The sequence below is a fragment of the Physeter macrocephalus genome, chromosome 20 (genome assembly GCF_002837175.3).
Source record: "Physeter macrocephalus isolate SW-GA chromosome 20, ASM283717v5, whole genome shotgun sequence".
Lineage (NCBI taxonomy): Eukaryota > Metazoa > Chordata > Mammalia > Artiodactyla > Physeteridae > Physeter > Physeter macrocephalus.
The window spans coordinates 28,661,456-28,672,800 of record NC_041233.1 but is presented as its reverse complement, the minus strand read 5'-3'; the positions used below and the strand labels follow the sequence as shown (position 1 = coordinate 28,672,800).

Genomic DNA, 11,345 nt, shown 5'->3' with positions numbered 1-11,345 from the left:
GGGTTCGTGCCCCGGTCCGGGAAGATCCCACATGCCGCGGAGCGGCTGGGCCCGTGAGCCATGGCCGCTGAGCCTGCGCGTCCGGAGCCTGTGCTCCGCAACGGGAGAGGCCACAACAGTGAGAGGCCTGTGTACTGGAAGAAAAAAAAAAAAAAAAAAAGATTCCACATATAAGTGATATTTCTTGGTCTGACTTCACTACGTATGACAATCTCGGTCCATCCATGTTGCTGCAAATGACATTTTGTCCTTTTTTATGGCTGAGTAATTTTCCATTGTATCTGTACAGCATCTTTATCCATTCTTCTGTTGATGGACGTTTAGGTTGCTTTCTGACAACATATTTTTAAAAATGCCCCTTCTGGTTAAAACAGACATTGCCCTGAGCTCTGGGATTGCCTTCCTCACTCTGGCTCCTTCCTTGACAGCCTCTGGACCTCCCCTGAGGCCTGCTCCTAAAAGGCTCAAGGTCTGGCAGTGCAGGGGTCTTCATCCTAGGCTCACATCCATCCTGATGGTCGTGGCCCTGACTTACCCGTCGTTAAACATATTGACTGTCCCCCTGGCTGAGGAGTACAGTTTCTGGGTGGACTCGGCACAAACAGAACTTTTCTCGGTCTGTTTCTGCCCCTGAACATAGAGCCAATCATAAGCAGTAGAGTGGAGGGAATTGTGAGGGTGGGTTTTGAAGTGGGACCACCTAGGTTCATGTCTTGGCTCTGCCACCTGTCAGCCGTGTGATCCCGCACAAGTCACGTAGCCTTTCTTACCTCAATTCATTGCCTGCAACATGGAGATTATAGTAGCACCTACTTTATCGAGCTGATGGTGAGATTGAATAATATATCATATGAACTACTTAGAATAGAATAAACATAGAAGGGATAGCTTTGTGTGTGTGTGCGCGTGCATGCGTGTGTGGTCTCCATATATGCACCTGTATCATAGGGCTTTGCTGTGTTCTGTATCGAGTGAGATAATGTGATGAGAAGGAGCCTTTCACCTGTCTCAGGCTCTCCCAAAGGTCATGCTCTCCTCATTTTCCCAGTGGATGCAGGGTGGGCCTGTGGGGGCGGGGAGGCTGGCTAAAGAGCTCTAGTTCCTTTGCTGAAGCCTCAGCTTGAGGGAGGGCCCAGGCTCCACGGCTCCCCGGTTTCCTAGTGTCTTTAGGGACTTTGGAGGTGCAGGTGAGGATGCTCAAGGTGGAGGCTGGGCCCAAACCTCACCGCCCCGCCTCTCCTCCTGCCCCAGCCTGGCTGTGGGCCTGGCAGCCCTGAAAGTACGTCTCTCTTAGAGTGTCCTGGTCAGGGTCAGGAGGTCCAGTGCTAAGGTTTAGTCTGCAGGCGAAAGTCATAACGGCACTAGAGACCGCTTGAGGGCAGCTCTTGGGGGCTGAAGAGCCAGCTACTTTAGTGTCCAGGAAACCCGACACCTGCATCCGGAGCCACAGCCACTTAGAAGTGAGGGCCGCAGACTGTGGACCAGAAGCCACCTCCATGCTCCTGGTGTAGGTCACTCTGCTTCTCTGGTCCCGGGTTCGTCATCATCGATAGGGTGGAATTAGCTAGATCAGGGGCCTCCAAACTTTTTTTTTTTCCTTGGGACCTACAACGAGAGATCCATTTTCTTCTTTAACCCAACACGCCCATCCATGTATGTAGTGAAAGGTTTCATGTAGCAGCACTTCCTATATGCAATGCTTTCTATTTTCTATGCTGCTAGGTGGTTTTCTGTTTCAGCTGAAAAATGCCAATTGTGAACTATTAAACTGATTCTGTGACCTGCTCATGGGTCATAACCCGCAGTTGGAAAACATCAGGCTAATTGAGAGTTGAGGGCCCCTGAGTGCTGTGTGCTGTCTGTGGTTCTGTTGGGACAGCACTGGGGGAGCAGTGGCTTCTGGCTGTTGGGCCAGAGACTGTGTGAAATGTCTAGTGGATGATACCAACCAGATTTTTAATTCCAGAGGTGGAGCCAGGAGCTGCTGCTTCTGTTTTGGTCTTTTCCTCGAAAACTAGCGGGTATTTACGTAGACTCCAAGGTTACAATACATGTAGGGTTATCATTCCTCCTCCGGTATTCCCAATCCCAGTGGGAATGAAGGGAGGATCCCTGGCTGAAGAGGAGAGCTGGGGGTGACCCCTTCTCACCCCGTGGAGAGCAGTAGATAGTGTGGTCCCAACTGCTTCTCAGCAAAGCTGGAGCCTCCAGTCTTTCCACCACGGTGGGCTTGAGCCCAGCTGTAGCATCATGGATGGGACACATGCAGGGAGGGGACTCACGTCCTTTCTCAGCTGCACAGCCAGGGCACCAATTCGGTCCTGGAGAGGCATCCACCTACCCCACCAGGTGGTGACTCATGAGTTGCTGGGAAGGTCTGGGGTCACAGGGGAGGGGTCAGGGTCATGGTGGTGGGCATGCAAGAGTTTGGAGCAGAAGCTACTTACTGACATGTAAAAAGTATTTCAGTGTTTTAATACTGGTAGTGTGCTGCGCCAGTGCAGACATCTGAATTTCAGCCCCGGCATACGCCTTGTTGCCTTAGGTTGTTTTGAAGAGACCACCATCATGGACTAGCTGAGGGTGGTCTGAATGCCTACTGAGTGTTGACAGGGCATGGGCTGACCAAGGGCATGGAGAGTGACTGGTCTTCTGGGGCTGAAGCCCCCAGGCAAATATAACCCATCAGGCCTTTTCAAGCATGCGGCCAGAAGTCAGTCACCACATTTCCCGGTGTAGCATTGGAGCCTTGATATACACTGCTGTGTTATGATGAAGCTGTATCAGCGGCTCTCCATCTAAGGCTTTTAGGTCACAACTACTCTAAAGGAAGAAAGACTCGTTAGAAAGTGTATTGCTTGGGGAGGCCCTGAGGCCCAGCAAATGGGGACCTGCCAGGAGTTCTGTGGAGACGCCTGGCTTGACCCTTACGTCCAAGCCTCTGCCTCTTGGGTTTATTTTGTGTCTCTGCTCTCTTCCACCTGGATGGGCAGAGATCTTATTTGGAGTTCCAAGACTACTGTTGAGATGTGGCAGTGTTCTCAATTGGTAGGGGCAGGCCTAAGGACAAAAAGGTAGACGGTTAATACCAGCTGTACTGTAGGAACCTATCTTCTTGGAACTGGCCAGAAGCCTGGCTTCTCTCCCTTGGGACACCTGTCATCTAAGGCACTTTCCGGTACTGCGTTGAAGCTGGTGAACCACGGGTCGGAGGTCTCAGTTGCTCTCTTCCAGGGCTTTGATGGGTCCCCTCCCCCAGCATCATTATGATCAAATGGATCTGATGAAATAGTTGTCTACTCATGGCTGGGAGGGGAGTGGTCCTTAGCACACCCCTGCCTCTATGAGTCTGTATGCTGAGGGAGGTGCCGCCCGGGCATCACCTGACCTTCCGTTTGTGGTGTTTTTGTAAGATCAGAATTACAAACATTCCACGAGTGACCTGCCAGTTACTTGCCTGCATAAGCAGTATTGAACTGCACACTTGTTTCCTATAAACCCAGTCGGGCTAATGCTATAGACCTGTTTCTGTCACCTCTGGCTGTCTGGGTGTTTGTATTTATCTACACATTCTTCTTGCCCAGGGCACACGCCATATAGGAGAAGCTTGTGCCCTCCCAGCTGGTGGATGCCCGTAACTCATGAGCTCAACATTGAAGGGCCAATTGTGGGCCTTGATTTATAGCGCTTCTGAAAGCTTTGGGGCAGGATTAAACTGCTTTTGGCAGTGAGTGACAGCTGCCAAGATTGAAATAATGAGCCCGGAGCCCCTGATTCCCTGCAAACCGCTCTGGAGTTAATTTCCTTGCATAGCTCTCTTTCCCTTCCAAAAACCTGCCTCTTGTGCTGCTCTTTGCTTAGTATATGTCACAAGCATCTCTGGCTCTTTTGCCGGACTTAATTGCCAGAATTTTCTGAGTGAGTTATTTATTTGCGTCTCCAACCAACCAACTGTTGCTGCTAGAGGACCATCAAAGTGATCATCTGCTTGACTGCCTCCATGACTTTCAGTCTGCGTCCTGGCAGGGCCCATAGGAGATGGGTTGGAGGCATTGGGGTGGTCAGTGGGCTGGAGGCTGGAGCTGGGGCAATGCTCCAGCATTTGTGTTTACTTAGGATGTTTTTGGCTCACAGATGTGCGTCCCGGCAGCGTGACCGTTGGGTGTTGACGGAAGATGGTTCCCTGGTGTTGGGCATGGGTCACTTGGCTGGGTGAGTCCATGCTCATCTTAATTCTCAGTTCTGGATGGATCTGGTCCATATCTCCAGTGTCCTGGGTTCCACTTGATGCAGCATGATCATGGCCTTGAGACGAATGAGGAGTGGAGGCCCTGCCTCATTGTATCAGCATCTTCCTCACCAACAGCACAGCTACTTCTGTAGGAGCACCTTAGAGGTGACAGAAGTCTACCAGCTGAGTTATGATTTTTTAATTTTTCCTAATCACTTTGAAGGCTCTCATTGCATTTTTAAAGAGGAAGAAACAGGCTCAGTGAGGTTGGGTGATGGGCCTAAAGTTCCCCAGATGGTAGGTGGTAGAAAGTGGCCTGGAACCCTGATCTGAAACCCAAGCTCTTTTCCTGGCCACACCATGTATTCACTCTGGATTCTCGTCCAGGCCTCTTTTTGAGAGGAGCTCAAAATGCTTTAGAAAACCTGCATTTCGCTATTGATTCTTTATCGAATATCAGTGTTTGCTTAAGTTAATTCTTGGGTAGTGATAATCAAGACTGTAATAGTTCATTGGGTTTGACCTGGCTGATTCCAGCACAGAACCGGAGGCCCAAAACATAGCCCAGATTTCTGGCTTCTCTGGTACCACCTGCATCTCTGGGTGCCCCCCTCGTGGGGTGTGTGTGTGTCCAAGGGGCACAGGGGAGCAAAGTTTGGATCTCTGTACTGTTCCCTTTTCATCTGTTTAATTTAACCTCTCCAAAGCGTTATACCAACTTCTCGGTGCCAAATGGAAAATGATGTTTTTATATTGCTTCGTACATCATTCTTAACTCCAGCTTGGGGGTTGGGATCTTGGAACAATTCAAGATGCTCGGCACTGGGCTCTGCTTACAGCTATGAGAAGCTCTTGGATTTTTTTTTTTGTCATTAAGTTGGCTGAACCAGCAGAACTTATGGTTTTACAGTTGCTTTTTTTACGTTCAGTTCAGAAAGACAAGCTTTAAAAAGCACGTGACACTGAAGTGTCATTTTAGTAAATGATTTTTTTTTTTTTTTTTTTTCTGTTAAAAGAGAGGTTGACTCTTCCTTGATTCTGATTTTCAGGTTCTCTCTCCGAGGTCTCCATTTCTGGTTTTTTTTTCTCCTGACTTGTGGTGTTTTCAGTTCTGGATACTCACTTCTTATAAGAGTCAGAAATGACCTTTGATACATAGTTTTATTTGGGTTCAGATCGAGGCCCAGGAAGCACTGGAGGCGTTGTGACTCTGCCATACAGTCGCCTGGCCTGTGAGGAAGGGTCCTGCCCATCCTTCCCATGAAGGACATCAGCCACATCTCACCAACTCCCAGTTATGACCCAGACACCCAGCTCACTTCCCTGGCATGAGTGCCCTCCCCTTCCGTCAGGGGAATGCCTGATAAATGCCTGCTTCTGTGGTGTACACCTGTGTGAGGCCTCAGGGAGGCCTCTGTCGCTGGCATTTGACCTCCTCCTTGCCACTTCAGACTTTTCAGTGGGGCTGGGCTGTGCAGCCATCTGTAAGCTGAAAACCATAGTGTCCCCTTTGTGGCAATCACCAGAGCCATCCCTGGAAGGAGAGGGTGACTTCTGAATACACATCTGCTGTCTGGGTGATGGCTGGAGTAGGTGAGCTGGCTAGGTTGGACCGTAGGGTCCTGGTCTTTCCTCAGTGTTCCACACATGTCGTCCTCAGAGGAAGGGGTCTTCCCTGAAGGATCAAGGCCGCAGCAGCAGCTGAAACCTGGCTGGAATCTCAGCATCACTGTACTCATCAAAAGCATTTAATTAAGGCTGCCTCTCATTAGCGTGCTGTTCCAGTCACTGGGCAGGATGAGTTAAACTGGAGACTGTTCCTGGCCCGTGTGTGGGGGGCTCCTAAATTTGGGTGATACTTTCCTGGAAAGAGCATTGATCATGGGGCTCAGGGGCTTGGGATCCAGTCGGCTTCTACTCTTTGTTTTCTCTGGGTCTCGGTTTTCTCATCTCTAAAATGGGGCCATTAGAAACTGGGTGCACAACATGACCCTTAACGTTACACAATTTTATAGGTCAATATTACATCTCAAGAAAGCTGGAAAAAAAAATTTGGTGTTTCTGAGAATTTTCTACTGTAGTCCTTAAAAAGGGAGAGAAGGATGAAGGTAAATCAGCCCCACCTCCATCTCTTCCTTCAAATGTAGCAGCAAAATCCAAAGTCACCCACACTGCAAAACATTTAATAAACTTGTGCAGGGTTTTCTGTCCCTGCATGATGTGTGTTTTATTCAGTATAAAAATTGTGTCCTCCCTACATTTTTTCCCCTTTTTGTCTTACCTGGTTACGTGGGGATCTTTCTTGCAGCTTTGCTAGTATAAGAGATCTGTTGGCAACTTTCAGCATGTAGTCTGTGAATTGTTCCACATGTAGATGTACTTTTGATGTTTTCGTGGGAGATGTGAGCTCCAGGTCCTTCTACTCCACCATCTTGGTCTCCTGCCCTCCATCTTTGAATCAGTTTTGTACTCCATCAGTTTGTCCCCTGAATGGCGGTGTTGACCCCTGACATCAAAATCTTGGGGCCTTACCTCTGGGAGGCAGAGCTTGGGGAGCAGGACGTGGGACATGCTTGGACTGGAGGGGGCAGCATATAGTACCCCCCAGGGACTACTACCTCCTCTGCTTCTCTCAGGGTCTTATTCTCACAGTGCTTTAGCATCTGTCCTTTCCAAACTTAACGATTATGTCCATATCTTACCTTAAAAATGCCCCACCTGGGAAAATGTACTCAGAAGGAGCATACGCAGCCCTTGCCACTCCGCAGCCGCCTCCTGCCTAGACACAGCCTGGGTCCGTGGGGAGAGGCATGCCCGAGTCTGAGATACTTGCTCGGGAATGTTTTCCAAGGCCTCTTCCAGCTCTTCTGTTCTGTCGGTCTACACGAGGTCACACTGCCAAGACAGGCATGCTGACAACTGTGTCGATGGCACAGCAGTACATTCATCCAAGAGACACAAGAGAAAGCAAGGCAGCAGAGAACAGTGTGAAGTCCCAGAGGAGCCCGAGGCCCCAGGGGCTTCCCAGTGCTTCCAGCAGCAGAATGAAGACAGCTCCGGATGCCGTGGCACCCCTGGGGAGCAAACATGCTCAAGTCTACCCTGTAGGCGTTGAGAGAGACAGCTCCAGCCAGAACCAATATGGGAGCCTCTGGGGAGATATCATCCAATACCGCCTGGGAGCAGGGCCAATCCTCCATCTTTTCCGACCCCCATCCTCCCCACCAGATGCACCCAGACTTCCCCCAGAGGCAGTTCTGTCTCTGCCGCCTTCTCCTTTTTTCTTCGCTCTACCCTGGCCCTGGTGGTGAGCAGATCAGCCATGAGCATCATTGCCCGGCTCGGGAGAGCCTCTTGGAAGGCTGGGGTCTGGCCCTGGTGGTGAGCAGATCAGCCATGAGCATCATTGCCCGGCTCGGGAGAGCCTCTTGGAAGGCTAGGGTCAGGGTGCCTGCACGGACCCTGAATCTTACATCTTTCTTCATCGTTCTATCTCCCCTCTTAGCATCCTCCTGTTTTGAAAGAAGCTGTTATCTCCCTGGATAAACTAGCACTTTCACCCTCCAGCATTGGCAATGGAGAAAAATACATCACGTGGGCAAAAGGTGGCTGAATGTCAGTGACTGTCCAGTTTTACCAGTTTCCTGGGGAATTTCTCAGCTCTTGCTGCTACCACCAAGATACCAGTTTTAAGGGGGCACCATTTTCCTTTAACTATGGTGACCCAAGCTTGAGGCTGTGGTTCTTCCACCTTTGCCTAATTCCTTTTGCACGGTCACGCCAGGCGTGTTGGTTTGACCCCCCAAAGGTGGTGTACAGATGGTGGTCGTTTTTAAATTTTTAATTTATTTTGTATTGGAGTATAGTTGACTTACAGTGTTGGATCAGCCATGAGCATCATTGCCCGGCTCGGGAGAGCCTCTTGGAAGGCTAGGGTCAGGGTGCCTGCACGGACCCTGAATCTTACATCTTTCTTCATCGTTCTCTCTCCCCTCTTAGCATCCTCCTGTTTTGAAAGAAGCTGTTATCTCCCTGGATAAACTAGCACTTTCACCCTCCAGCATTGGCAATGGAGAAAAATACATCAAGTGGGCAAAAGGTGGCTGAATGTCAGTGACTGTCCAGTTTTACCAGTTTCCTGGGGAATTTCTCAGCTCTTGCTGCTACCACCAAGATACCAGTTTTAAGGGGGCACCATTTTCCTTTAACTATGGTGACCCAAGCTTGAGGCTGTGGTTCTTCCACCTTTGCCTAATTCCTTTTGCACGGTCACGCCAGGCGTGTTGGTTTGACCCCCCAAAGGTGGTGTACAGATGGTTGTCGTTTTTAAATTTTTAATTTATTTTGTATTGGAGTATAGTTGACTTACAGTGTTGTGTTTCAGGTGTATAGCAAAGTGATTCAGTTATACATATACATATATCCATTCTTTTTCAGGTTCTTTTCCTATACAGGTTATTATAGAATATTGAGTAGAGTTCCCTGTGCTGTCCTAGTTGATTATCTATTTTATATATAGTATGTATATGTCAATCCCAATCTACCAATTTATGCCCCCCACCTTTCCCCTTTGGTAATTATAAGTTTGTTTTTGAAGTCTGTGAGTCTGTTTTCGAAGTAAGTTCATTTGCATCATTTAAGATCCCACATATAGGTGATATCAAATGATACTTGTCTTTCTCTGTGTGACTTCACTGAGTATGATCTCTGGGTCCATCCATGTTGCTGAAAATGGCATTATTTCATTCATTTTTATAGCTGAGTAATATTCCATTGTATATATGTACCACATCTTTATCCATTCATCTGTCGATGGACATTTAGGTTACTTCTTAGCTATTGTAAATAGTGCTGCAGTGAACATTGGGTGCATGTATCTTTTCAAATTACGGTTTTCTCCAGATATATGCCCAGGAGTGGGATTGCTGGATCATATGGTAGTTCTATCTTTAGTTTTTTAAAGAACCTCCATACTGTTTTCTATAGTGGCTGTACCAGTTTACATTCCCACCAACAGTGTAGGAGGGTTCCCTTTTCTCCACAGATTGTTGTCCTGTAAATAGGACATCTGTCACCTGAGGCACTGAGTACCAGGCACCTGGTCCCTTCTTTGGCTTCCTATGGGGCTGGAAGGAAGGACCCTCCAGGGACATTTTTTTCCATTCTTCTTCCTCCGTGTAATACTGTACCAATTATATTCTAGAGATATTATTTGCTCTTAAATGATCTCCAGAAATAGGCCCAACCACTTCTGAAAGTTTTTCTAAATTGAGGGTTGCAAAAAAAATTTTTTCTGTGAAGGGCCAGCTAGTAAATATTTTAGGCCTTGTGGGCCATGCTGTTGCAACTACTCAAACGTGCCTTTGTAGCATGGAATCAACCGTAGACACTACATAACAGATGAGCATGGCTGTGTTCCAGTAAAACTTTATTTACAAAAACACTGGGCCATATTTGGCCCATGGGCTGTTAGTTTGCTAACCCTTGTTCTAAATGATCGTCTTTGGGGTCAGCCCATTTCCTTTGGTCTTGCTGGTCCTGGGTATTGCCTGAGTCAGATCATCCAAGGGGAAGGCAATTCCATGTTGACTTCCCAGCCTCTGCTTCAAAACCCTTCTCCTAGAATACCTGCTCAGGAGAGGGCCTGGGAGGTTCTGGAAACATGTGCCTTCCATGTAGAAGGCTTACTGTGTATGGACACAGTAAGTATGGCTGTCACCCCAAATTCCAGTTGATCTGGAAAAGCCATGCAGAGGTGGGCCTGAGTGGGGGGCCCAGTCTTGGGTGAGGCTGAATTACTGTAAACGTTCAGACAGTTGGGTTTCTGGCTCCATACCCCTTCCCTGCCTTCTTAAAGCCAAGAAAAACGAAAGGCAAGGCCTGTCCAAACTTGGGCATAATATTTAAGGTTTAGCGGGTGAAGTGAAATATAATTGACCAGTTCCGCTCCCTCAGCCGAGCCCGCATGATTCCTTAATAAATCATGGTGGGGATTGCAGATCGGTGGGGAAGCAGGGGGGCTCTTTAGCAAACTTGGGGTAGACATCTGGACTCCAGGAGGTTAGTGGCTTCTAAGAGGCAGATTCAGCATGATGTTTTTCATCTCATCTTTGCACAAGATTTTTTTATGGCAATTTGAATGCTTCCACCTAAACACCCTTGCTGTTAGCCTCTTTCATTTTGACAGAGGAGCTTTCTTCCTCTACTCTGGATTATCCAGGCTGGGCTGGGTTCCTGTGTGGAGTTATGGGCACTCTTTAGGGGAAACGTTTGGTGTGGTAGGAAGATCATGGTTTCTGGCACTAGATTTATGTCTTGGCTGTGGGTCGTTTCTTGTAATGGCCTCAGGCAAGATCCTTAACCTCTGAGCTTCAGGCCTCAGCTGCACAAGAGGGTGATGACACCATCCCCACCGTTGCTGGAGGACTGAATGGGAGTTGGTATGTGCACTCAGTAGGTGCCCTATAGAGGACAACAAAAATTCAGTTGTAAGAGGCAGGTCTGGTTCAGCTATCCAGGTCTGTTTCAACATCTTTGAGGCTGTCTGTGTGCTTTCCTGACAAGTAACCACCCAGCAGTAATATTTTGAACTGTGAAGGAGGCCTGAAAGGGCCGGCTACTGCATGGTGAATGGGCATTTCTGAGAGTTGGCCTGTCCCTTTCTTTTTCCAGTGAAAACAGTCAGGCAGTTTGGGAGCCAGGCAGCATCAGGGGGAAGGAGCATGTGTCTGAGAATCCTTTTTTTTTAAAAATCTTTATTGGAATATAATTGCTTTACAGTGGTGTGTTAGTTTCTTCTTTATAACAAAGTGAATCAGCTATACATATACATACATCCCCATATCTGCTCCCTCTTGCGTCTCCCTCCCACCGTCCCCTATCCCACCCCTCTAGGTGGTCACAAAGCACCAAGCTGATCTCCCTGTGCTATGCGGCTGCTTCCCACTAGCTAGCTATTTTACGTTTGGTAGTGTATATATGTCCATGTCACTCTCTCACTTCGTCCCAGCTTACCCTTCCACCTCCCCATATTCTCAAGTCCATTCTCTAGTAGGTCTACATCTTTATTCTCGTCTTGCTCCTAGGTTCTTCATGACCATTTTTTTTTTTAGAT

The 11,345-nt window shown here is 48.2% G+C and overlaps 1 protein-coding gene across 27 annotated transcripts in view; it reads left to right on the top strand.

Moving 5' to 3' along the window:
- Positions 1-11,345, top strand: part of KCNMA1 (potassium calcium-activated channel subfamily M alpha 1) — a 761,872-nt gene that overhangs the window by 75,835 nt on the left and 674,692 nt on the right. The window contains exon 2 of one of the 27 annotated variants that reach the window (XR_003677586.2): positions 4,135-4,212. The exons of the other annotated variants lie outside the window; for them this stretch is intronic. The gene's annotated coding sequence lies outside the window, so the exon portion shown is untranslated. The remainder of the gene's footprint in view (positions 1-4,134; positions 4,213-11,345) is intronic. 27 annotated transcript variants of the gene reach the window in all.